Below are 27,785 nucleotides of genomic sequence, written 5' to 3'. Positions count from 1 at the left end.
GCAAGTTACTGCAGTAAAGAGTATGCAAGGAAGCATTATTCTTTAAAGCCCCAGACCAGACTTTGCGCCGTGGGGCTTTCAGAAGTGCAGCCCTGCAGCCAGGCTAGATAGACCCTCTCAGCTGCATTACACAAGGCTCCCACGTAAGGGCACTCGAGGTGATCTCGCACACACTTCCTAGTCAGGCAAGGTGCAAAACCAGAAGCTTCTCTCTGAAGTCCGTCAGCCATGAAGTGGAGAGCGCAAGTGGAGAGCAAAAGTCCTGACAAATAGTCACCACTTAGGACTGAGGAGCCTCTGTGGGTCCTAAGAGAGTTTGGAGCAAGGCAGGCAGATGTCGGCTACTTTGAGATGTTTGTCCCTGCCACCTCTCCCTCAGTACATAATTCTGTTGTGTGACAGCACCACAGGTGCCTGGCATTTTTTATTCTCTCCTTGTACCTCTCATGGGAGCTGCCAAGGGCCTCTAGACAGAACCTGGAGAACCTTACTGTTTCACTGTGCTGCTCTGTTTTCTCCTCAAAAAGGTCAGCGTTTGAGGAGGAGAGCGTTTCAATAACCCATGAAATTCCTCTACTGAAGAAAAGCTAAGGATGTTTTTGCCTCTGCCCTGAAACCGTCTTGTTTGTGGAAACACACCTGTGCCCCTCTCCCTCGAGGGAGGACAGGATGTAGGTGGGAGCTTGGCACAGCAGGAGTGATGCTGAAGCAGCCCTGTCCCATCTGGAATTACACTGCCCACAGCCCTCCTTTCGGGTACGGATGGAGGAGGCTGTTTTCCCACATAGGTCCGGGAACTTGGAGATTTTTCCAGGCTCTGCCTCTTCATGGGTTATTCTAGCACTTATTTCCCTCTCCTGTGGAGGGAAAACAAAACCACAGAGCATTTTAAGTTACAAATATGGCTTCCAGCACAAAACACCATGTGTCATTTCCTAAATCTGCCCCCACAGCATTGGTGTTAACTCATCTACATTAATTGCTTAAGGTCAGAGGGGCATCGGTAGCAGGGTTGGCTTCCCAGACAGATCACTTAACTTCTAGTGTCATCTCCTAACCACAAGACTGTCTTTCCCTCCTGTCAGGAACCCTAAGTTTGGCAAGACAGGACCTAGTATAGCACTGGAGAACTAGCTCAAGTGAGATTTAAGGCTTTGTGCGGTCGTTGTGCTAAGAGAGGGTGATGTTTTACGTCTGAATATCTGCAACAACCCCATAATGAAAAGGAAGGGACTTACGCACTGACTGGAAAAGTTGTTTGTAGCCTGTGAGTGCCAGCAGTATCCAGCTTTGAGAATTGTCACAGGAAAAAAACCCGCAGCTGGCAACAAGCTGTGCAACCAGTGCTACAGCCACTGGACATTATGGCAGTTTTTACTCCTACTGAAAGACAGGAGCAACACTGAAGCAGTACAGTGCCTGGGAGAGGGGACTGGGACATGGGTATTAGGGCATGAGCCAGAGCTGCTAAAAGGCTGCAGGAATCTGTCTCCAATTGAGACAGATGCTGCAGAGCTGGGCTTTGGTCAGAAGTGTCAGGTCATGGAGTTTCTTTTGTGCCAGGATTTCTCTTTGTCTTTCCTAACAGATGCACTAATATTTATTCTGCAAAAGGGTGCCTCACAGAGTCCTCTTTGACACCGTTTTTTTCCTGGCTCCACTGTGCAGAATGCAAAGGGAAATTGCCTTTTGCAGGCCCTGGTTCTCCTGGGCCAGAGGCTTTGAGGGTGTTCGTTCCCTCAACCTGTCCCTGCTTGTGAGCCAGAAGCAAGCTGCATCTGTTTACAGTTGCTAGTCCAAGCCTTAAAAGAATTCAACCAAAGCAATTCTGAGAAAAAAAGAATTGGAAAAAAAAAAAATGTTTTACAACCAATGAATAAAGGGGACCTGGTTCATGAAATAGAACTGCACTTGTCCTTCTGTTTCTGAAGGGTGCAACCACTTTTGTCTATCACAAGCTTATTTGTATTTTTTTTTAATAAATAAAACAGAAATTTTCTAATAATCAGATGACCCAAGGAGACAATGATTTAAGGTATAGACAAAGCAGCAGGAGACTCATGATGTAATATTGGAAAAGGTTTTGATACTGTGTGCTGTCACTCTTACCAGAAAACAGAAAAACAGAGTTTCTATGTCTTCTTGCATCATACCACGCGGTTGGTTCAGCATAAATTGTGCAATATCCAAAATATTTTCATCTTCCTTTTTGTCAATGTTTCCACACAGTCCACTCAGGACTGCTGAGGTTTTTAGGGCACCAGGCACACTCCTTTCTCCGAACAACTGCGACATTCCTTGCCCTTGCTGTTGAGGACATGCCTATATCTCTTTTATCATCCAAAGGAATAATTGTAGATTTCTGCCCAGTATCTAACTGAAAAGCTCTGAAATACTGTGACGTATCTTTCAAAGTACAGTTAGACAAGGATGTTTGAAAAAGCAGCCAACCCTATAATCAAAAATAATAGTTTCCCTATAGAACTGAACTCTGACTGACCCTCAGGAGAGGGTAATTACTGCAGTAGGGGCAGGAACAGTAAGAAAAGCATGATCAAACACTAAAATCTGGTTTAAATTCCTTGTAACATAGGGATCAACAAAAAGTGCAGGCCAAGTTTATGCTGCGGCCAGTGCTTTGCATCCTGCTTGGTGAATCTACAGCCCTGACGAGTGGGGTGCTCACATGGTTCCCCCTCTCGTCCCACTGTGCTGTGTAACTCACAGGGCAATGGATGGGAGGTGTTTCGTAAAAGGATAGCTCTCGGAGACTGAAAGCCCCTTGAGCAAGACAGTCAGCAGTTTATGAGACAGGACTGAGAATGATTCAGTGGCAAATGCAAAGCCGTTGCTGCTGAAGAGTGCCTTGTGCTTATGGAAATGAACCCATTTCCATAATGCTGGGAGAAATAGGGAGCCTCTGCCTTCCTTAGAGGCTATGACCACCTCTATCCACTCCCTGCTGCTGGTATGCAGAAGCATTTCATTATTTGTTTTTCAGAGACTAGTGGAGGGAATGCCATGACTTGTCCACACAAGGAAAATCCTGGCCCTCCCTTCTCTCTCAGCTTCCAAAGGGGGTCTCTGAAATCTTGGCAGCTGACTTGAAAGTCCCCAAGGAACTGGGACCATGGCCAAATCTCTTCTGCATGTACACATGCTCTCAATTCCTGTGGGACGGAGGGAAGGTGAGGGGGAGCTACCCACCTCTCTCCAAGTCAGCTCACATCAGCATCGCCTGATGTGAATCCCTTTCTCTTATGCAACGCAGAAGATAATCTGCTTCTAAGAAATAGGTATTCGCATACAAACATCTGCTCAGCAATTGCTGATGTTAATCCACCTGAGGGCATTATTATTTTACGGGCAAGCAGTAAATAAAGCAATTGCCAGCAGAAAAGCTGCATTTCAGATATCCGTAAGCAATCAGTTGTGGTCTGATTGTGCAAAAGAAGCAGTGAAGCCACATTATTGGTAGTGATTGCTGTTTTTAAGTGAAGTACTGGTGTATTTGGGGTGTTAGAAAAAAATTTAAAAAAAAAAAAAAAAAAAAAAAAAAACACCTACACCATCATCCTTTTTATTGTGAGAAACATAAATGCTGGTACAGTGATAGCGTATATTCAAATAATCATCAGAGATTTTATGCAGCCTGGTGTCTTTGACAGCTTGTATTTGCTGAGAATAATCCAGCCATTCCCATTTCTTCCGTATTTGTTCATGGCAGCCTACAGGAGAAATAGGTTGCCTGCTTTAGATTTGTATTCGTTAGTTTATAGTATTGTTTTCTTCCCCAAGAATTGGTTGCTTCAGAGCTTACCAAGAAAATAAGTTTTCCCCAATCCAACCAGAAGCGTAAAGCATGTGTTTAAGTGAAGCCCCTGAAGAGTACCAGTGACTTCATAGGGCTAAAAATAAGCCCAAAATTAAGGATATGATTGTGTGTCATACAGAATCTGTCCCTCCAGCAGCCTGCTGGGGTGTGTTGCACTGTCCACTCCCATCGCTTCCAGCAGGAGGCTCTTATGCTGGAATGGGACCATCAAATGTTTCAACAGAATTTGGCTTAGTGGAGGAGCCAGGCCATAAAGTTCCTTCAGGTCCACACTCTGCACACAGCAGAGGAACGAAGCGTAGAGGCCTGCAAAGACTGGAGATCGTGCTCTAGGGCTTCACAGATCCCGGCAGCCCAGGAGAGGGAATTTTATTCCGCAGAAGCATGGTGTCTGTGCGGGGCTCCCCCAGGCTCCCCAGGACAGCGTGGTTCACCATCCACACCACCTTTGTCCTCTGTGCGAACGTGGGGACATCCCCCCTTAAATGCACATATGCACATTTATGATGAAGGACCTTCGTGGGGAGCAAGGCTGAACCCCCTAACGCTCGCACAAACCAAAGGGCCATGCAGCACCTCAGGGCTGCAGCCAGATGCCAGACCCCATCTCGGGCCTTGTGGTTCTGTGCAGACAGACGCCACCTCTGCCACAAGATTTATTTTTTTTTTTTGCTTGATGTTGGTTTTTGAAGAGACAATGGTCGTGGCACCGAGTGACTGCGTTTCTTGTTAGAGGACACACCACCGATGGCACACGGCCTGGCTGTGTGCGCAGTCCCCATGTATGTACAGCCTCTGCTCTGGGCTTGAAGTGGTTACAGTTTCTGCTCACTCAGTATTTTCAAGGAGCAATTTCTTCCTGGTTAAGGGTGGGGTTTTTTTGGTATAAGGAAGCAAAACTCTGCTCTGTGGAACACCAGAGAGCAGAGAACAGCCTGTTCTCAAGGGGCTGCCTTGCCAGCATGACTCCTGGCTGCTTCTCATTAGAAAGGACTTAAACGCTCTCCTACATTGTGCCCGTAGGATTTGAACCACTGGGAAGGGGAGGGAGGGACGTGTGTAATGTTTTAACAATGGCAACTGAGAAATCCTTAGGAGGTCAAAGCAGCTTGCCAGCAGAACCAGACGGTCACCGCTATCAAATGGGGTTACGTGGCCTCTCAGATTTCCCCAAGAGGGAAGTGAGATTGTGAGCAACCCCAAAATTCACCCAGCCAGCTGTGCATGTGCTGTTCTACACACGTGTGTCCAGCAAAGGGACCAGCTCCGAAACACCACGTGGCCTGTCTGAAGAGTAGGCATTGTTACACATAAGTAAGAGAACCATATCTGTTATCATTAAAAAAAATAATACGTAGAAAGGTCCCACCATTTAATCTTCAGGCCATGTTGTATCCCACATTTATAGCTAGCCATCCTCCAGGTTTCAGTCCACCCCAGCACACAGAGGCTCACTTTGAGAGTAAGGCCTTTATTCGAACAAGACAATGGTTATTTGAGGGTGAACAAGACTGCTTCTATTGTCTGTGTGTTGGTTCGCTCCAGTCATCTGAGCAAGGAGAGGGAAAGCCACGGCACGGCACGCCAGCAGCCAATGACACAGAGCTGGAAAACACCACCAGCACAAAATCTGAGGAACTCGACAAGGGTGCAGGGAATTGCAAAAGAGAGGTCGCAGCGCCTCGGAGGCCCACACTTGTCTGCGAAGCTGCTCACAAAAAAATGCTTGTACCGCCTTTGCCCAGCAATCTGCATAACATGTACTTCTAAAAAGGGATCAAACACAGTGGCCAGATAGTTTCATTTGGTCAGGAAAAAAAAAAAAAAAAAAAGGTGTGAACATATCATGCCTCAGTTTGCTATCTGGATACTAATTAGGTTTTAATGAACATGACAGCAGGGCAGGGTCAAGGAAGCTCCAGTTTCATCACAATTTATTGGGAGGGTCAAGTGCCCAGAAAGCCCAGGCCAGCCCTGTAGATGATCCGTACTGTTAGAGGCAGAAGAAGCTGCAGGGCTGGCTTCTGTAGGAAGAGCAACGTGGGTCAGGCCTTTCACTTAAAATCACAAGACCTCTGCCTCAACCGATGGACCTAGGTGGACGTTTTGGCCTCCTCACAAACCTCAGTGCACAGACTTGACACAGTTGCAGTTCTTTGCTCAGCAAATGCCTTCCACTGAAATAATTAACAGCAGGATTAAGGAGCTTTGGCATAGCAAGGCAACATGCAGAGACCCACCACAGGATCTCCTGCATCGTCTGTGGCACACCGCTGGTTTTATGGGTATTAAGTCTTTCACAAGCATTCAGTAATAAATTAGTTTACATTTTCTTCATTCTCTGCCACTCAAAAATAGATTTCTGAAACAGGAAAGCTTTGTCTGTGAAACTGTAGCTATTAGAATACATTCACATTTCCAGAAAATCTTTCACATAAATGTTCTTTAACCTCCAGCCAAGATCCCCAGTTTAATCCAAGGGTAAGATTTGTAAGATCATGCTTATAAAGACACCAACAAGCAAGATGGCAGGTAAAAATGTCCCCTTTGTGACGGCACACATCAATAGGTGGTGCTGCTATGGGCCACATTCCCAAGTTTGCTTTAATAGTATGGAAAAAACCACAGGGGTATTTATTTATGTTTGTTTACTTATTTATTTATTTATGAAAAGACTATCATACGCTTAAGTGTGGGGGGTATTGTCTTTTGCTCTCAGCTTTCACAGTTCCTAACTTGTATGGAGAGCTATTCTCTGGGCACACAGTTAGAGAATTTGGCCGCACTTCCCAAAATAATCGTCGGTATTGCAGTCCCTTGGACGTTATCTAGCTACCTCCATTCCAACCCACTATCTGCATTTATCTAATGATAATTTCATTTAACCCAGCCCTGCTCTGGTTCCTCCAGGGCTGGAAAGCCAGCTCTAATCTCTGCAAGGCACTCAGGGTGCAAACCAGGGCTGGCAAAGGGGACAACATTTTTTTCTGTCTCTAAGCAACAAGATAGCAAGCCTCAGATGTTGAAAAATGAGTAATTATGCTCCCTAAAGCTAGGCCATTACCTCTGAAATATCTCGGGTTTTAAAGGCAACACAATCTAAATGCTTTTTATATCTGCATTTTTATTATTATTCTTTTTAAAATATAGCAAACATAAATCAGGGTTAAATTTTCCGGTTTTCCTCTGCGAAACTGGCAGACAGAAGCAAACACAATATAACAAGTAGCAGAATTTGCATACATTCACGTCAATCCAGAGGCTGGAACTTGAACAAAATCTACAAATGATTCTGAGATCTCTTGGAGGAGACAAAATCTTTAAGAATTAAGCTAAATTGCCACGGAGATGTTTGAGCAGCTCCTTCCTGGTCCAACAGGCGGTCTCCTTGGAGAATTCACCGACATTACAACTTCAACACTTCCTCTTTTCGAAAGCCAGGGAGCTCTAATATCAGAGGGGACAAAATAAAGAGAAGTGAGGCAGCTAGACGTGGAATTAGTTCACCGCACTGACACTTGATATTTTCTTTCCAGTCATCGTGAACCATTTTGTGTCAGGTCAAAGTATTCCACCAGACACTTAGCTACTGTCCACTAAACTTCAGGACTCCAACCCAGCAGTTCTTTACCTATTAGGAAATCACTCAACAACAGGCAGGCCTTATCTGCTGTAGCTGCACTTCACTACAAAAATAGAGAGTGGTTAAGCAAGCCCTGAGGCAGTCATTACAGGCATGCCACGGCCACTTCAGCATCAAGCAGCATTATCTGCCCAGGAGTCCTGCTGTGCTGAGCACAGCCTGTACAGAGAGCAAGAAGCCTGCAGGCACTACAGCCAAGCACTCCAGTTTGGGGCTTGAAAACACACAGGCAACTAAAATAACATCAGTTTGCCAGGTGGGGTAATGTTTTCTTGATGCAAACAGCAGAAGGGGGACGTAGCTTTCCATAACTTTCAAGGATATGTCTCCTGAACCCACCGTTGGCTCCCTAGGGAAAAATGTGTTTCTTCTCCTAAAGTATTCATTTTTTAACTACTCCCAAAGCCACCTCCCTATTTTCTTTTGATTTCCAGGACAAAACATTGCTTTGCTTTGATGAGGGGGAAAAAATAAAGAAAAAAGCACTGGGTAGGAAACTAGTGCATTAAAGCTCTGTCTTTCAGCTACTTGCCACGGTTTCCCTCTGCGTAGGTCCAGTTATTCATGTCACAGCAATTTGAAGCTCTGAGCAGCAAGAGCTTCTTCCTCCTCTGGGAGTACAGCATTTGCAGACACAGTGCTTAGGTCCCACGACACCACAAATCATTTGGAGTTCACTGGGCTAAGTCAGCTTGCACTTAGTGAAGACTTGTCCTGTGTAATCTTCAACATCCTTCTTGAAGACTAGATCTTACCTGGAGAAGCAAACTGTGAATTCAGGGAGCCATCAATATGCCTATTTATTAAGCTTCTAGTTCAACTGAAGGTTAGTGCTCAAGAACATGCGAAGTAGCTGAATACACTGAGTTTTGCATCAGGGCCCAGCTTCAGGAGAGGAAGACCAAAAACAAGCCTCGATACCACTCATTTAATTCCATCATTATTTTTTTCTTTCTCCCCTCAGCATACTTCCCTTCATCCGTAGGGGGAAAGTCCCCCCAGGAGGCCATTGCTGATAAAGAAAAAGGCATATTCCCTGTAATTCTGAGCGATTAGCATTAACAACTCATTGCATGCCACACAGTAATCCACCCTCACACATAATTAACCATGTCCAGTTTAATAACGTCAGGAATGCAGGCTCTCTTTCCCCCACCCCAAAGGATTTGGGCTGTAAAAGGGCCCAGCATTTCAAGGTCACCCCCGCAGTCTCTTCCACAGAAGAGAGGAGGCTGAGGGAGAGGCCCATGTGAAAAAGGAAACAGGAGGTACTTCTAAATGCCCCTGTTCTGCTCCCCTCCTGCCTCCATCCTGGTGATCAGACGGGGTCTGGGGACGCCCCCACCTCTGATCCGTGCTGTTCTCCCTTCCCTGTCTGGATCTAACCAGCTCCGTCTGGTGCACTGACTCACTGCTGGGGTGAGCCAAGTCGCAGCCTGCGGCAAGCGGGAGCGATTCCACTGAACATGGGAGTAATTGCCTCTGCAGTCCTGTCTCTGACCCCGATCCCACATGAAAGCCACTTTCTCCAAAACCCTCTCACCCGTGCTCAAGAGAACCACCACCCATCCGACCCCCACAATAAACTGTCCTCTGCTGTGAAGTCTTCACCGCTGGATTTCAGTGGTGAAAGCATCCTGCCACTCTAGGAGTTGTTCAGTCATCGAACAGTTGACATTAGAGATTCTGGAAAGAAAAAAAGGAAAACAAACAGAAGTAAATCGAGAGCTGGTCTCAGTATCGTGAGGAGTTCCAGACCATGTGGACATTTGGGAACGAAGCCCTCAGATGAGGGTGGTTGGCTAGCTGCTGTTTTCATGAGACAATCCTTGGCTCAGGGAGCTCCCAGTACAAGCAAATGGAGAGAAACAGAAGAAAGAAGTGAGAAGATTTGCCGGGGGCTTTCAGGCAAACATTGGCAGGGCTGAGGCCTGGGATCTGTCAAATCCCAGCCTCAGGCACTTTGTACTTACACAGCTCTGCCACCGGCCTCCATATGGCCTCGGTGAGGTAAGGTACTCTGGCCTCCGTTTCCTAGATGAGAGGATCCCAGTCAGAGCAATACAGAAGGCTGCAAGGCCTGGGAGCTGTTCTGATCCATGCCTGTTTGGAGATATAAAGTACTGTGAAGAGTGACCCTGCAAAAGGTGATTATCAAGGATATTGTTCAAATCTACCCTTGTTACAGCCAGGAAAAGCTGCTAAGCCACTGAAATGAATAGTACGTACCACAAGCTCTGTGCTTTGTACATAGGAATACAGCACTTATAGTGGACAAAAACAGAAGGGGTGAGGGTGTGTACAGAACCACGCTTGTATTTCTTCACCTTTACTATTAGATTTCTCTCTGAGACAAATAGGAACAGACCAGTCCTATAAAACTTTGCAGACATCTCACATTTGCTTGCAAGCACACATTCCTGATACAAGCCGGGAAGTCCCGTTTTCCTTCCTTTTCCTAAAAACACACTTGCCAAGCTCCCAGTTCAATCCCTACCTTAGTTCTGTTTATTAACCCTGGGCACAAATCCCATCCTTCCTCTGGCTGCGTGGCCAGGGAGCTCTCTTTTGAACTCCACTGCTCGAGTTCTCGCTGAGTGGAAGACGGTCATTCCGTCATGACGTGAAGCAAAGCAATGGATCTACAGCACAGTGTCTTGGACACAAGACATAAAATGTGCAGCTGTTCTGGGAAGCAGCCACACTTTGACTTAGGGTGTGAAGTGAGGAAATGCAGAAGTGTTTTTCAACAAGAGATCTTTGCAACACAATGGTACTAATGCCAAGTACAGAAGAGCCAAGATGAACCAAGCAAAGAATGGGAGGTAATTCAGGAAGATGCCAAATGCTGCAAAGGGATCTGGGGTCAATTGTGAGAGGATCATCCCATTGCTTGCAAACCCCCACAACCACAGTCCCACCACAGCTACGTCAAGGCCAATGTTTTCCAAGTCTCTCCCTGACATTCTTGGGAAAACAAAGGAACAGCAGGCCCAAATGATCACCCTGTGGCAGAAGTCCAGGCAGAGGGGTGCAATGAACATTGCAAGGAAATAATTCGGTCAGTGCAGATACCAGAGGACTAAAGCAATCTCCATTGCAAGAACCCACTGCCTGCTTAATCCAGGGCCCTTGCTTATAAAAAAAAATAAGGGTGTATACATACTGCTGGAGGCAGAGGCCTGGCCTGGAAGCTCCCCAGACCCCGACAGGTGACATCCAGCTGGTGACTGAGATGGAAGTGAGGAAGGAAGCAGAGTCAGTTCCTCTTCAACTGGGGGGTTTTTCCTTCAGGCTACATCTCAGAAACACAGACGTGGAAGACGTTGTTTAACAATCCCCACTCTGACATTTCCAGCCTCATTTCCTCTATAGCCACAGTGCTCTGGAGGCTACCAGGAGACGTAACAGTGAGGGACCCATCTGCTCTTCCCAGGCTTCATCCCCATCTGGCCTGAGACATCTTCCAGCCCCAAGATCAACGCTGTTCCTGTGTTCCTGTTTAACTCCATCCACTTCAGCTATCACAGGGGTCCCAGGATGCACGCCATGGCAGAGTCCCTTCTTTCCAAACCTATACCTCTGCACATTACGCTGAGAACTTTTACTGAAAGTGAGGATGGGAATAGATTTCAAACCCCTTTTTTCTACTTTTTTTTTTTTTTCTTTCCTGCTACAAGTCCAATCATCTGCCTGTTTTTCCTCAGGTTCCTCAGACTTCAGAAGATTGAGAACAATCTTCCTATCTATTGATGCCAATCAAAGGACAACTGAAGGACCCTGGAATGTAAAAATCGTTGTGTTGCATCTTGTTTAGCACAAGGCAGAAAGCTGTGGACTCAACTTCCTGCTTTCGCTGAGGGGTATAGGGCCTGCTCACCAGGTGGCACTTCATCTCCTCATCAGTAGAAAACACATCTGTGATCTTCCACATCATCAGCCTCCTGATTTTGCAATGTCAAGGTTACTCCCCACCTGCCGTCCCTAGCACAAAGCCAGCACCCACCTCCAAAAGCCCAGGACATCCAATGCCTGTCAGCAAGGCTACTGGTTAGGACTCATTTCTTTGGCCCAGGACACACTGCAAAACAAGTACATGGGCTACCTCTGAGCTTCCTGAACTGAAAAGGGGCAGAATAGCAGAGGGATGTGCAGAGGACAGGTGGAAGGAAGGATGGTGGAGACATCATGAGGAACATGGCAATGTGTTAGGTCTATGTGTATTATGTAGGACAGGAAGACATCTCATCTCCTAACCTTAGGAAGGGGAGTGATAACCTTCCTTCCTTTTGCACAACACAAAACTTGCAAAACCTGGGGCTTAAAAAAAACAATCCAGAAAAGTAATGGGGACATAAAAATAACTTTTCCCAGCATTATACTCTCTGCAGTGAACTTGGCAGCATGTCACAGCATTTGTTATACCCAAATGTTGAGAAAGTTTCTAACTATACCAAATGACAGAACTTTGCTCTCTCTGTTGATTCTCACAAGTTTATTGGCAAGAATATTTACAGTACAAGCCAATTGCAAGCAGATATTACCTAAAAAAGCCAAAATATAGATTTTCTGCAGGCCCTTACACTGCAAACCTGGTTTTAAAATGGTAAGAAATACCAGACTCCTCATGGAGAACAAGTATCCCACAGGAGATGTTTCTCAGATAAGAGTATTCCAGCAAGCTGCTCCCAAACAAACCCCATGACTAGGCACAGGCAAATATCAAAATAAAATAAAATAAAATAAAAACACTGAAAAGGCCCACAGTCACCTTGCAGGAACACCCCAGCTGGGCAGGGAGAAGGAAGGAGAAGTGAACTCCGAAAACATCAGATCTGTGAGAAACCCCTTCTCTCAGATCTAACGTGATCAGAACAGACCACAGCTCACAGATCTGGGCTCTGATAGTCAAACTGCCGCACACTTTGGAGTTTGAGGAGAAGCTGAGAAAGCCTGTAGAGAAAAATAAAATTAGGATATTTCATTTATTCTGCCTCTGAAGGTGCCTCTTGCTCCTGCAAGCATGTGAACTCCCACCAGCCCCACTCTATGCTCAAGCTCTGTTCAAAGTCCTTGCTTAGGAATTTTAAGCAGCAGTTCAGAAAGGACTGTTTAATAAGAGGGCAGCCAGTTGCTCTGGAGACCAGCCGTGCCACAGCACCTTCAAAGATCTGGCCATGCCACCTCTAACTTTCTGTGTCTCCTGCTGCCTGCTCAAGTGCCTCAAGCACTATTTGCCACCATTTAAGCGGCTTCCTCCGTAATGTGCACACACACCACTTACTGAAGGCTGACAAACACAGATAAGCGAGTCTGTGCTATGAGGCATGACCTGAGGTGTAGCTCCAAGGAATGCCTCTCCTCAGACCTCTTTCCCCAGCTATTCCACTCGTACTTTTATTTATTTGTTAGGCAGATACTGGTAGAGCTGGGATAGCTCGGCCTACCCTAGGGCCTGCCACGGCCTCACTCAGTGCCAGGATGCAGGGCCTGTTTCCAGATGTTCCCGTGCAATCTCCAGCAAGTGCCCTACAATATAAAGCTTATCATGGAATAATATAGGTTTTGGAAGAGATTTTGGAGGTCAGCTCCCTGCTCAATGCACACCCAGCTCAGTCAGGTTACTCAGGGTCTTGTCCCATCTATGGCTGTTAAGCCTTGGAGGCACCTCTCTCTCTTGTTTTCCAGTGGGAATAAAGCTACCTCTGGCAGCCCGTGGTATACCTTGCTTAATGAATGGGTAGGCCCTTGACTTACACTTATAAACCACCCAGCCCACTCAGGGCCATTTGAGGCTAGTAATACTGGGAAAGGCCTGAGGAGAAGAGCTTCACTGCTAGTCATCCACGTGGCCTCAAGGTCCTGGACAGCCATGGGTGACAGATACAGACACTCAAGCTCTGAAGACAAGGACTCTGACAAATCAGCTCTAGCAAGCCTGCATGGTGCTAAAGACATTTAGTTCTGTCTCATGTATGATGCTCACAGCTGCAGATCTTATTCTGGGTATGTTTAACCTTAACAAAATAAGGAAAGACATCTGGAAAAGAAAAATCACACCCGAATTAGTATCTTTGTCTCACCTTAAACATTTTAAGGTCACGGTTAAAAACATCATTTCACCTATGGATGTCTGTATGTGCAGTTACCTTAAAGATATACAACATCAGAACCATCTTTCAAAAAGCAATGTATCCATATAAAGAGGTGCAAATAAATACAAACATGTTTTGTTTTGTTTTGTTTTTTTAATGTTTCTCATTGAAGTAGAAAAAAAAACCTATATACTTATCGTGACACAGAAAGGGATGAGACCTTGGTTTTGGAAAAGCTGAAAATAATTTTTGAACCATTTCTAATTGGAAATGGAAGATGTTTTTTTTAAGCACAGCAGCTCAGCAGTTGGCCACGCTGACCTCTACCTTACCCTGCATTTGTCTGAGCCAGGCAGTTTCAACTGAGAGCTGCTGGAAGGTACTGACAGAAGTCACAGAAAGCCTGGTGGCACCACATCCTCCCGGGAGGAAATAGTCCTAAATGGAGCTTGACTGCTTGCAGATGCTGAGAGGCAGCAGTCAGCAAGTTGCAGAGTTCAATACTGGGTGGAAGCACTACCTCCCACCCCTGGTTTTGTCCCGAAATGCAGACACATGGGCAGCCATCTGCCTCCCACAGTCTAGGAGATAAACCATACCCTTTCCAAAACAGACCATTTTAGTGCAGGACAGTGGCCTCTGGACAAGAGCTGGTAGCTGTACTGGCTTCAAAGAAACCATGTTGCACGCAGATGGGCTATGCAGAGATAACTAACTTCATCTTCTCTTTATTTTGTTCCTACACTCACAGCAGCCATATGTACCTCATGATCCTCTTCAGATGGGCTATCAGCCTTGTACAGTGCTACACACCATTTCCTCACCTTCCCTGGGCCAGGACTTCCCCTATTCTCCTGCCATGAGCTTCCTGTGTAGGTCATACTCATTTCACTGCTGTTTCTTGGGACTCCAACAAGCAGTGCTTTGCAGACCCTTTATTTTCATTCTGCAAATAGGGAATACAGTTCACCATATGAAATTGGGAGTCAGTCAGGAGGGTCAGAAATGAGACCTCTTCTGCAAGATAATGGGCAGGGTTAAGCCATGGAACACTGCAGGGTTTCTGTTCTCATGACAGGCTGCTAAGGTGACCACGGCTTGGGCGTGAAATATCTATGCTAGAAGAACCAGACTCAGGTTAGCTGCAGCGACTGGGCCGTGCCAAATTCAGTCATCTCCCAAAAGCAAGATCATAGGCTTGCAGCAAGTGTGTTTACACCTGCATCTTCCGAATTTCAGAAAGCACCATGCTTTGGGCCAAGCCAGCATCTCAGCTTGAATTGGTCTTTTAGCTCCAGGAATAGTGTACAAGAACAACCTGGACTATCAGCTGCAACACATGAAGATTTACAGTCATTATTCCCATGTCATGCAAGTAGGTCATCAGAGAGAGAAGGATCTCCTTGTTTTTCATCCTCCAACTTCTCACACCACCCAACAGCTTTATCAGCAGTATGGCCCCCAACAGACCTTCAGGGCCAGTTCTGCTTGGAGAACTCAACCTCCATCTCCATGAATTCCTGCAACATGCATGTCTTGCCAATAAATGGCAATATCCAGGTGCACCACCGCCTACTGCTCAAGGTGGAATTTTCCAGCACCAGCTCAAAACAAAGCTGGAAAGTGACAGACAGGATGAAGAAGCCAAAACAAGGAAAGGAAGAAAACACCAAACCCAAGGTCAACATCAAACCAAATGCAAGTCTCCAGACAGAAACATTAAAGCCAAAAGGGTAAGAAGCATGAATCAGAAGAGATTCAGGATGAAATTAGGTGACTGTGCTTGGCACAGAGGTTGGACCAGATGATCTCCAGAGGTTCCTTCCAACCTCAACCATTCTGTGATTCTGTGAAATTCTCAGCTCAGAACTCAATTCCCAACTCAGAGTTGGGAAACAAGAGACAAAGTGAGACTCTCAAAAAATAAAAATAAAATATTTTATTTCGTATAAATACTTACTTTTGATAAAAATCAGTACTGTCTAACCAAAAAGAGACTGAACTCTGATTCCGAAATCATATGTGCCCTCCTGCCAGCAGTCAGGCCCCAAAATGTGAGATATTGATACGTTTCCAAATGGCAGTCTAAAGCAAGCTGAGGCTGTTTATCTGCCGTCTGGATTTTAAAGCTGTGAACTAAGTTTTCCATTGTGTTTGGTTTTGATTTCAACATCCTATCTGGAACATTCAGCTCATGTTCTCATGTTTTTCTAAGCAACCACAAGGTTTAGAGATTTACTTTTTTAAAATGAGAAAATGGAGATTCTTATGCAATATCTTCCTTCCAGCAGCTGGGAATTCAAGAAAAAAATATATATATATACAACACCCTGAGACTGCTGACAAGACCATAATGCTTAGTAACTACTACAATATGCCATTAAAAAAAATTGCTGTCCATTTCCCTTCCACAGACAACTCTCTTATTTTTATCATTCATTCTCTCTGCCAAAGAGTTTACTGCAGTCTTTACTGAAGCAGTGTACTGACATGAACTATCTGTAACTTCTTAAAAGAATTTCCATTAAAGCCTGACTTGGATGGCTCAAAAAGCAAATATCATTGATACTGCACCTGTCACAGAAAAACAAACAACATCTGTGCTTGGATGCGATCAAGACATTGTTTTATGGAGAAGCAGTGCTCCCAAGACCATCACAAATCCACATGGTGCCTGCACGTGCCAGATTTTATGTTCACATCTTGAAGTCAGCTCAAACAAGTGGAAAATCACAAGTAGACACAGAGCCCCCTTAATGATTTCAACTGTTTAGAAGAGTCCTGTGCTATGTTTGTTCTGGCAAGCACATGAAATATCTAAGCCTCATGAAAATGCAAGTGCTGGGCCATGTAAATAAACGAGGACACGAGTTCTCCCACTCTAGAAGAGCCCTGGCTCTTTTTTGCATGTGGACATTCACACAAATGCACTAGCATACGTCCATCTTGCTATATGTATGCCCCCAGGTGCACCCTAACTTTTCAGATATTTCCCCAGACCTACACCAGGTTTACAACTGCCTTCCTATTCTGCAGTACCTTTTCAGAGCAGAAAGCTTTCCAAGATGCGAATCTCTGCCCAGGGGTTTAGTGCTGTGATGCAGTTGTGTTGCGGTTTTGTTGCAGCAGCAGGATTCCTCCAGGCTAAGAAGCCATTCTGACATGATGTTCTTCACATGGGTTCTTCACCCAACGTACACATTCTTTAGATATGTTTTTGGTGAAAATCTGGAGAGGAACAATGCTTCATGAAAACCTACTTCACCTTAAAGTGGTACTTGCTTAGCACGTGGCTACTGCAGCATTAGAGCCAATTCTCATCTGTGCTAAAGATCCTTCATGCCAAAAACAGGACACTTCACGTGGCACCAGAGTAATTCACACCCCATCTAAAATCCCAGCACACTGGCGTGAGAATCAGGCTCCACACCCGGACCAAGGAGCTCAGCAGGAAGGAGAGGGCTCTGCTGATGAGATCTCCAGCTTTGAGCTGGCTGTTCTGTTATCCTGATTTGCTTCTCAGTGAGACAGAGCCCACAGCATATGTCAGAGAGCACAGGCAGAGCTTCTGGCTTGCCTTGACAATTCTGCCTAACCCTGTACTCCCAAGAACAAACCTGCCACCCCAGGGCCTCTTGTAAGCTACCTGGAGCTGCTATAGTCTCTTGTTGCAAACAAGGACATATGGGACTGATCGGTACTTAGGACTGCCACAAGCTTCTATTTCTAGCTTGGGGCGATCTTGCTTGATGTAATGTTTCTGTCCAGTGCAACCAGAGCTGGTCATGACCAGAGAAAGGATAATGTTGCAGAACAGGCTTGTCTCCCCAGGCTGGGATAATGTTTCTGGACCACTACCTCCAGCCAGGGTCAGAAGGAATCCACATTGGCCTGAAAAGTGCCGGAGCTGTGTCCTTGAGTTCCTGGGGTAAAATTGCTCTCCTGGTAACCATGTGGATTGTGAAGGACCTCCTTCTCTTCCCTAGCACTATGTTCCCAACAGACAACTTGCACAACCTTTGTGGGCTCACCACGAGAAAGGTCCTTGGCCCAAGAAGAGAGGATTTGCCAGGCAGGTCACTGGGGGTGTGCTTCCACCTCCTCTCCTTTCTTCCTGTGCCACAGAAGCTTTTGCTGCGGAAGTCCTTGGCCCTGACAGACCAGCTGAAACACAGGTGGAAGTTACACCATTATTGATGGATGCTACTTGTTAAGTACCTCCAAGAAAGGACATTCATTTCTTTCCCAAATAACCTAGTCCACTGGTTTGCTCTTCTCACCTTTGGAAACATCCATCTAACCCCAAATGTCCCTTTCTGTGATCTCAGACCAATACAGCTTGTCTTCAACTAGCATGAGCACAAAGAACACGTTAATTTTCTGCAGCTGACCCTTACATAAGTTTGGAGTCTGCTGTGAACTCTTAAGTGCTTCCATCCTTAAACTAAGCAGCCTTCCAGCTCCCTGCATATGCCCTTGAAGATCACGTTTTCTAAACTAACATGAGTTTTTACCTTTACCTACAGTCCCTTATGCTCCCCAAGTTCCAAAATTCCTTTGGGATTTCTGTCAGGTATGGGACATTACAGATAAGGGGTGTCTGAGGAAGGATGGAGTAGACTGAGCTAATTGAGAGCAGTTGGAAGGATGGGCCCTTCAATCAGGAGCAGTTGAGACTCTTCGTTTCCAGATTTATCTCCCCCAGAACACCACGGGGAGGCCATGAAGGGAACACCTGCTCCTAGCCTGACATCTCACAGGCTCCAGGGCTTCCTCAGGCTCTCGGCACAGGTAAAGGTCAAGGCACACAGGTGGAGAAGGAAGGCAAGACATCACAGCAGCTCCCAAAGGGAGCGCAGTCATTTTCCAACCTCCCTGTAGAATCTGGGCTGCTCAGTCAGGAACATTTTTCAGTTTCACAATGTAATCCATCCACCAAACTGAACCAATTACCCATCTTTTCCTCCAAGGGCAGAAAACTTGTCTCCTCAGCAAAGCAGAGATGGGGCAGGGGGCAATACATGTTTCTTAAAAGAGCCAGGTAAGAGTGGGAACAGGAGCCAGGCACTGGTAGGGAGGAGAGAATATGGAAAAAGCCAGAACTGGATTGTCCTGGGGAGTTAATGCTTCAACCCAGTAATTAAACAGGAAAAGTGTTATCACCAGTGATTACAAACTCAAATTAGCACAAACTTAAACCTACTGCATGTGCAAACAGCTCTGAGAAGCACAGATCACAGGTGCAAGCAGAAGTGCCACGTTCCCCTGTAGTGCTGTGTTCTTCTGTAGGACTGCTTACAGTGAGGGTGTGCTGCAGGCAAAGCCTGTCAAGTCCTGCTATCCCATCAGCAAGGCTGTGTAAAACCACCAGAGAAGAAAACTGCACTGCTGCCACCAGATTTCCACCTGCTTGCTGTGTTTTCGCTGATTAGCCAGTCTCAACATTCCCAACCTAAATATTCCCCCTTCCATAAGAAGCCTGCAATAACGGGGCAAAATTCATCCAAGCTCTAAGAATAATAATAACAGCTATAATAAAAATAGCCATGATAATAAGGCAGAGCAAACACAAAGTCCAGCCCCACGTGTTGGATGTGGTGGAGACTGTTTTCCCATGTTGGCCAGCATTTCTTCACCCTTGGACTGGTGTGAAGGATGGGAGCTCTCTGGTGGCAACATATGAATTTGCAAAGGTGAATTTTCAGTGGCCCCACCGCTTTTCCCTGCTCATGTGAAAGGCACAAGAGCACAGCTGAAAAACAGTCCTGTGCTGCCCTCTCCTAAAGGAGAGCCAACCAGAGCACCTCTCACCAGAGAGCAGCCGAATGAAAGACAGGACAAGATGATTTTTAGTGCAGGGAAAGTTGCTGGAACAACCAAAAAGGTTGTTCCAACAGAGGCACTATGTCAAGATGTTCTTGCTCTGCACACTGGAGGCTGGTAGACTGCTTAGCAGATCTGCAGCTGCTGGCTCATTGCCTTCATCCATCCTTCCCTAGGGATCTGCTGTCAGGAAGAGGACACAAGGCTACATGGACCTTCGATCCAACCTCGGCCAGCTCTGATGGACGCGGAGCTGTCACACCTCAGGTCCTAGCAGAGCCTGTCCTTAGATAACTCCCTCTGCAGCTCCGTAACCCTCCTCAGTCTGAGAAAATGTACCAGGGTCAATCAACCAGGAGCTCGTCAAATTTGTTAGCTTAAGCCTCTCTGCAAGAGGTGGTCCCAGCAGCTGGGGAGAAAAAAGCAGGTAGGGGAAAGCCACAGAAAGGAGTTAAAGCCACAGGAGAGAAGCTGGGCTGCAACAACAACAACAACAACAACAACAACAAAAGAGAGAGAGAGAGCTGGCAACTACCAGGCTGTGCCTGGCTGAGAAAGTCAGGACTGCTCTCCTGCAGCTGTGAGGACAAATTACTTCGGTGCCACAAGATGGTGCCGTGTCTTCACGGGAGTGGCCAGCCAGGCCCTGCGCCCTCTGCTCTCCTGCTCCAGCAGCGTCTGATGGGCCCTGTCCTCCCCAGCAGTCCTCTGAGGGAGGCTGGAACATCCCCACGCTGACCAGGCTGTGTGGGATTGGAGTCTGTGCCCAAAAGGATAAAATGGGAGAGGAAAGTCAACCGAGAGCCCAGCTGAAGGTGCAGCCAGGGAGGGTGAAGTGCTGTCTGTCAGGAGAAAGACTTCGGTGACAGGGAGAGCACGATCCAAGAACTGTGTTTTGGTTACATTCAGTCCTTATGAACCCAGGAAAGCAGCAGGGCCCTGCGGAAGGATGACAGGGGAGCCGGCATGAGGGAGAAGTTGTTCTGGCAGGCCAGATTCAGCCCACACACCATCGGCTGGCTGCCTGTGCTTCCTGGCCTCCCTTGGCAATGCAGCCGCGGCCATGCCCCGTGCCAGCACTCACGTATGGCTGTCGTGACTGGCCGTCTGAGACCGGGCCGCTCTGGCAGTGCTGTGGCTCAGAAAGACACTCGCAGGACCCTGCTTGTCAGTGGAAGCTTCCCCACAGCCACTTTGTACAAGAGCAGCCACAACAGGAATGTAGAGCTCACCATGGCCCAGCTGTCAGCCCAGCTGGCTAGCAGAGCAATAGCTACCAAGTCCCTCTTGACCCCATTCTCGGTCTACACGTACAGACCACATCCTGCTGGCCGACTCTGCCCCCAGCACAGGCAGAGGGCAGGGATGCAGTCAGAGCTTTCCACCGCCGGACTGCTGTGTCCACTGTCTGCCTGCACACTTGAGGAAACACAGCTAGACCCTCGTCTCTCCTAGCATCCATCCCTGTGATAGCTGCCCACTCATCACCTCGCACAGTCCACGTGGCAGAAGTGGTAGGAATGTCATCTATATGTGCCTGAGGCAGGTTCATGAGGAAAGTAACACCCTTTTTAAGACTGCCCAATGTACTGGAAGCCAAAAACAAAACAAAAACAAAAACAAACAAAAAAAAAAAAGCAAGCACAACCTGCAGGCAGATTTGTCTTGCTGCCCATGCTGGTTGTGGGCTTACCTCTCCACACCTGCCTCCAGTAACCATCCTGAATTCTCAGAGCAGCACCCCTTGCCCTCCCTATACAACAACACATTCTCAGAAATCATATTCCATGCTAGAACACTGGTTTTGGACAGTTTTGAAGGGGCTTTCATTACCCTCTAGCAAACCTCCTCAAAGGCATTCCCAGCTATCAGGCTGCTGTTGATGAACACCGTCATGCTGACTAATTTGGTCTCATTGCTTCCTTTTTCATTACCCCATACGTTTCTTATCTTATGGCTAGATAGTAAGCAGATTAGGGTGGGGACTTTCCAGTCAATGCCTGTACAGCACCCTGCACGATTGGTGATACGTGTGGTAGAGCTAATTCACCCTCCTTAAAATTAACTGCTAATTTTAACCACCTCAGCAACAAGAGACCCATTCCCAGACAGGTTCAACAAGTGGCCTCAACCCCAACAAACACAAACAGGCCTGGAGTTTCCAAGTCAGAAGAAACAGCCATCCTGCAGAAGCCACACACCGCCACAAGGTTTCGTCATTATTCTGAGGCAACCAAGTGCAAAACCTATCGTGAAAAACAACCTGCTGCAAAAACTTTATGCATCATGAGAATAGCAGGGGTTAATTTAGGCATGAAGAAATATATATATATATATATTAATGGCATTGCAGATAGATGTCAGCAGCAACCACCTCCACACCTGGAACAAAGCCCACATAAGCCACAAATGCTTATTCTCTAAGAAATTCTTACAGCCATGCTGCCTTCAACAAACATGATCATCTTACAGGCTCAGAGAAGAAATGGCCTAAAGGTTAAGGGTGTTACCCCATAAATGGCAGCTAAGAGTGCATCAGCCCTACCACAGATTTCCTGCCTGGGGCTGGGTGTCACGCAGCCTCCCACAGCTCGGCCCTGCCCCTCTATAAAAGGGGTTGCAGACACAGCCCGGTGTCACAGCAAAAGCTCAGGAGCTCAACCATGCTGGCAAGGCAAAGCATTCAGATAATACAGCCAGAGAGACTGTTTAAACCTTTACCACAGGGTCAGAGCAGACCAAGGCCTCAGCGAGCTCAACATGCCCTTCCATTCTCAGACTGAGGGGGATTTAAGACACAATTCATGCATGTGCAGGGAAGCTAACACATCATTTTAAGTTTTGCTTGTTGCCTATTTTGATGGTTTAATTGAGAGTTGAGCAGCGGTTAGTCGTTAAGCTGATTCCAGGGCAGGATGCATTTCATTCTCATCATATGGAGTACTTAGGACAGGCTGTCTAGTGGCAACAACACAAAAAAATAAAATAAAATAAAATGAACAAGCCAGGTAGGAGACATTGAGCCGAGTGGTGCAGCTGATACAACAGAAGGAAGAGATGCCACCCAAAGGGACCTGGGCAGGCTGGACAAGTGGGCCCATGTGAATTGAATGAGGTTCAACAAGTCCCAAGTGCAAGGTGCTGCACCTGGGTCAGGGCAATCCCAGACACGAGTACAGACTGGGAGAATAACTCACTGAGAGCATCCCTATGGAGAGAGACTTGGGGGTTCTGGTGGGCCAAAGGCTCAACATGAGCCAGCAGTGTGTGCTGGCAGCCCAGAAGGCCAACTGCGTCCTGGGCTGCAAGAAAGGAGTGACCAGCAGGTCAAGGGAGGTAACTGTCCCGTCTACACTGCCCTCATGAGGCTCCACTTGGGAGTCCTGCATCCAGGTTTGGGGCCCCCAGCACAAGAAGAATGTGGATCTGTTAGAGCAAGTCCAGAGGAGGGCCACAAAGATGATCAGAGGGCTGGAGCACTTCTCCTGTGAAGGAAGGCTGAGAGAGCTGGGGCTGTTCAGCCTGAAGAAGAGAAGGCTTCGGGGAGACCTCATTGCGGCCTTTCAGTACTTGAAGGGGTTGAATAAAAAGGACAGCGAAGGACTCTTTACCTGGGTAGATAATTATAGGACAAGGGGGAGTGCTCTTAAACTAAAAGAGGATAGATTTAGATTAGAAATTAGGAGGAAATTCTTCACTCAGAGGGTAGTGAGGCACTGTAACAGGTTGCCAAGAGCAGTTGTGGATGCCCCATCCCTGGAGGTGTTCAAGGACAGGCTGGATGGGGCCTTGGCCAACCTGATCTAGCAGGTGGCCTACCTGTCAATGTCAGGGGGGTTGGAGTTTGATGATCTTTAAGGTCCCTTCCAACCCAAGCCATACCATGATTCATTCTATGAGAGTAGCTTGACGACATGCTTGCATTTTTAAATTAACATAGGGCTGTTCCATTCCTGAGCTGTCTTTTTGTTTTATTCCCTCCTTCATCTTTCTAGTGATGAAAATGCCACTAGGTGATAATGAAGCATCTGGATACCTTCCCCATCACGCTTGATCCAGAATGGTTCTGATGAGGTTGGTAAAACTAACCAGGATTTATAGCAGTAAGCAAGGTCAGATTCTGCTCCAGTTGTTCACAAGTTGCAGAGTTTTTACCATATGGGAATTAAAAGGACCACAACCTGCAGCAACTGTGGAAGCTGAGAGCAAATTAAAATAATATAAGTTCTGACATTCAATCTTTAGCAACTTAGGACAGCCTTTTCATTACTGAAAAAATAGCGTGTATTTATAAGCAGCATCCAGCTTTGATATCCACTAAATCTCAAGTCGCATTACAGCAACAAGGTTAACACTTCACAAATGAGAAACTAAGGCAAAGAGGTAAAACAGCTGGCCCAACCTCACCCCAGAGGCCAGGGCAGGGGTTTGGGCCAGACTCCAGGCTCTTGGCCCCTGTGCACTGCCTGCTGTGCTGCACCCCATCTTCAGAAAAGGGACGGAGCAGCTTTAGGCTCACCTCCTCCCCTGAAATTTCCCTGTAAATTTTGATGCCAGCGTATCTACTAAGCTGAACGTTTCAGCAGTGCACAGCAATGGGTTTCTCATTGCTTTGTTTCTGCCAGTGAAATAGCAATGACTGCAAGGTTTACAGAGACTTTCTGTTCCTGTCTAAAATTATCTTTGCTGAGCCTTGCGATGCCAAGAGCACAGAGCCAGTATTCCATAAACCCCGAGAAATATGGACTACTGAATTTCAGGCACACAGAGCAAGTTAGGTTACAGCAGCATCCACCAGCCATGACCACAGCTCAGAGCCCCCGCCACGCCATGCACAAGGGGACCACTTGTTTCTTTGCTGCATGAGAGCACACAAAGTGTCCTGGCCTGATCCTGCCACCCCAGTGCTCCACGGTTGCGGGGGGGTTGTCCAAATGAAGAGGAGTCTCTGCAATCCCTGCTTGAAAAACAGTGAGCTGGGAGAGCGGGGCAAAAGGGTATGAAAAGGCAGCAGGTGGGTACAGACAGATGGGGGAAACGTGGGGCTAAAAGGGAGACAACAGCAATTAGCATAAGCAGCAGCAGCCTCAGCTCACCAGCTGCTTTGCCAATTGTCTGCCTCCCCGAGTTCCAGCAGCAAAGCAGCAATTTGCCTAAGAGCACAGCCAGTAGCCAAAACTGCCCCTCAGAACCGAAAGTGTTGGGGAAAAATAACCAATTTCTATGGTACAAAAGCAAGGCTTGCAGGGCTGTCATGTAGGAGTTTGCCTAAGTAAGGAATGGAACAGGCGGCTCAAAACAGCTACCAAATACTTGAGAGCAAAAGGCTAAAAAAGGAAGGTTTTAGAGGAGGAAATGAGTCAGTAGCTTGGAGGACAGGAGGGGGAGTTCACACAGCTGAGGCATATAAAGTAAGCAAGTAGTCACCATCTTAAATGCTAGAAACACAGTGAGGTGGAGATAGTATTGATCTCCAATGTCTGTAGATGCAGGGGCTCATCCACAAACAGGAGTCTGCCGACATTTTTTTTTATATTGACTGTTCTGGGCTTTGAAGTGGCCCTTCACCAGACAGAAGCTTGTTGGCTGCAGTTCATCCAGCGTTTCAGACTGCAGCCAAAGCAGAAAGCAGCCATGAGCAGCAGTAGTGCTGCTGAAGCTTCTCAGGCTTACTTGTGGCTGGGGGACAGATTTTTCTGGAGGGGGATTTCAGGTTAATTGCAAAGGCAGTTTGCCTTGAGAGAGGGAGGGGAATTCAGAGGGGGTTCACATATTCATAGCACTAATACCAGGAAAAAAAAAGGACAAAGCTTATTCAGTGCTGGAAAGAAGCAAATTAAAATAAAAAATCCATTTCCATAGCACTATTGTAGCAATTGATGGTGTTCATTTATTCCTCCATAAGAATTTTGTCCTGCATTTACGTCCTGGGGCTGAAGGGGAAAGCCTGGTCTCCTGGAAGCCTGGCCCACCAGGACAGGTGAAGGGCACAGCTCCCTCACCTCCACCCCGGGTATCTGCCCCGTCAAAGGGCAGGCCTGGAGATGAGGGAATGGGTAAAAAGAAGCACCAAAATACCTTCCCCAAAAGAGGGAGCTTCCCCTCGGCTCAGGCAGCGAGCAGGCAGCTATGAAGCAGCCTCACAAGGGCCCTGCTGCGAGGCCTCTGTGGGGAAAGCCGCAGCGCTGCGAGCATCTCGGGCGATGCTCAAGTTCGCGGGCCTGCGGGGAACGGGCTGCTCGGCTGTCAGGCTGGAAAAACAGATTCCCATTCCCCTTCACAGAAGGTTTCTGTGGAGCAGGGGTTCCCAAACCGTGACAAACCCGAGCTGTGCTGCTCAGCGGTGTCTGTGCCGTGGAGGTATGGCGCACGCAGCCCGCAGAGCCAGGTCGTGCGCATCCAGGCTCCTCGAAGCGCTGCACCCTCTGGGTTCACACCTCACTGGGCTGCACTGTTTCGTCTTTTGGGGCACAAAGCCTTTTGAAAAGGCATCGTGGCTCTCAGTGACCTGCCCTTCGCAGAGGGAGTGCATCTGTCACACGAGATGGAAACAAGTGAGAGTCCTTGCAAAAGCTCTTCCTTACTGAGGCGCCTTTAACTTGTCAGGTACCTTCTCAACCCGTTGCAACGTTTACAAAAAACACAACAAAAACCTCTTGAAACAGCCTGAGCCACGGGGCCGGTTTCAATTCATTTTCCCTTATAAGTATACAACATGAAACAGCCCTGGCCCTGTTCTCATGGCCTTACATCATCCCTTCCCCTCCTCCCCAGGACATCTGACTTCTGCACCCCGCTCTCTCATAGTGAAACTGAATTAGCGAGAGCAAGCTCAGAACGACAGACAAATTGCCCACACAAAGTAAAACCGAAAAGCACAGCTGCCCCGGGTCCCAGTGGCATGCCGCTGGAGACGGAGGTCTGCTACGGCACCGTGCAGAGGCTCCGGAGGCCAGTGTGTGCCTCGATTTTCCCTCCCAGCACCGATGAGCTGTAGCTTTCACCTTCACCGTGCCAACAGCCGGCATCAAAATACAGGGCCAGGAAGGGTTGTCTGGAGAAATGCATTTGTAGGTCTGGTGCTCTATTACAGAGGCATTTTACCTGACTTGTTTTAAAAAAATAAATAAAAAATAAATAAAAATTGTTCCCACTCAATTCTTTTTACTTTGAAAGACAAAGACTTTCCTCCAGATTTAAGCATTCCTTGATTAAATACATCAGAAAGGCGCATAGGGAGGGACTACCCACCCACTCCCATTTAAGTCTAGCAAAAGACTCACCAGTACCACTTCATTTCACCACAAATCTGGTGCAAACGCTCTTGCAAAAGGGACCCCTTGCCAGCATAAGGCACCCAACAAAAGAGCCTGCCGGAACAGGACTGCTTTTTCAACACAAGCATGTTCAATATGCGATCTTTCAGCAACCCGTATCTAAAGTGAGCAGGCACAACAGCATCTAAAAAGGGAAACGACGGGGGTATGCAGCAAGGGGGTTAAAAAATAAAATCAGATGCATAATTAGAACAGGGGAATATGGATAATAACTGTAAGGTATGGCTTACACCTTTGTTGTTGATGCTTTATGTTAGATGTACGCCAGAAATATTGCTGCCTCACACCCCGGCCCTGAAAACAGCCACACAAGTCCAGCTTTGTTTTCTGCTTACAAGCTGGCACAGAGAGAGAGGCTCAACGAACACGTGTGATGCTGGGGGCTCTTTGCTCATCGATTCACGGCAGCTCAAGCCGGGAGCATCGCTGCACCCAGAAACGACGCCAAGCCACCTCTACTTTTTCACGTTAGATGCTTCGGCAATCAGCTAACAGCCTGCTTACAGAAACCTCGCAATACATGGCCCAGAAGACGTTCAGGAAACGATAGCGTTTTTATTATTTTTATTGTTTGTTTTTTTTTCTTGCAGCATTTCGGGGCGGGCGCCCCAGGAGCGGAGGCAGAGCGGCGGGCGCTTTGTCTGGGCCCGGCGCGATGCACAGGGTTTCCTCGGCTCGCCGCGGCAACGCCCGGCGCCAGCCAATCACGAGTGGCTGGCTGAGATCGCACCAAAGTAGGTAGTGAAAAACCCTGAAAAAAAAAAAAAAAAAGAGAGAGAGAGAAAAAAAAAGCGAGCGAGCGAAGCCACTTCCCCCGCACCGCCTCCTCCGCCCGCCGCCGCCGCCTGGCCTCGATGCGGCCGCCTCCCCTCACGATCGCTCCCTGCCCCTCACAGCCCCCCCAGCACCCCCTTTTACCCCCCTAAATCCCCTTTTTACCCTCTCACACCCCTTTTTACCCCCCACCCCCTTTTTGCCCCCCTTTTTGTCCCCTTTTTGCCCCCTCACCCCCCGTTTTTGCCCCCTCACCCTATTTTGCCCCCCCCATCCTC

General features: G+C 47.3%; 1 protein-coding gene and 1 long non-coding RNA gene across 3 annotated transcripts in view; both read left to right on the top strand.

Moving 5' to 3' along the window:
* LOC118165182 overlaps positions 1-27,785 on the top strand; it is a 452,777-nt gene that overhangs the window by 35,293 nt on the left and 389,699 nt on the right. The gene's annotated exons all lie outside the window — the stretch shown is intronic.
* Positions 27,513-27,785, top strand: part of DSTN (destrin, actin depolymerizing factor) — an 11,411-nt gene continuing 11,138 nt past the window's right edge. Inside the window, exon 1 of the mRNA XM_035323127.1 lies at positions 27,513-27,581. The gene's annotated coding sequence lies outside the window, so the exon portion shown is untranslated. The remainder of the gene's footprint in view (positions 27,582-27,785) is intronic.

The sequence above is a fragment of the Oxyura jamaicensis genome, chromosome 3 (assembly GCF_011077185.1).
Source record: "Oxyura jamaicensis isolate SHBP4307 breed ruddy duck chromosome 3, BPBGC_Ojam_1.0, whole genome shotgun sequence".
Lineage (NCBI taxonomy): Eukaryota > Metazoa > Chordata > Aves > Anseriformes > Anatidae > Oxyura > Oxyura jamaicensis.
The sequence above is the reverse complement of the archived record's forward strand: the minus strand, read 5'-3'. Positions and strand labels throughout refer to the sequence as shown.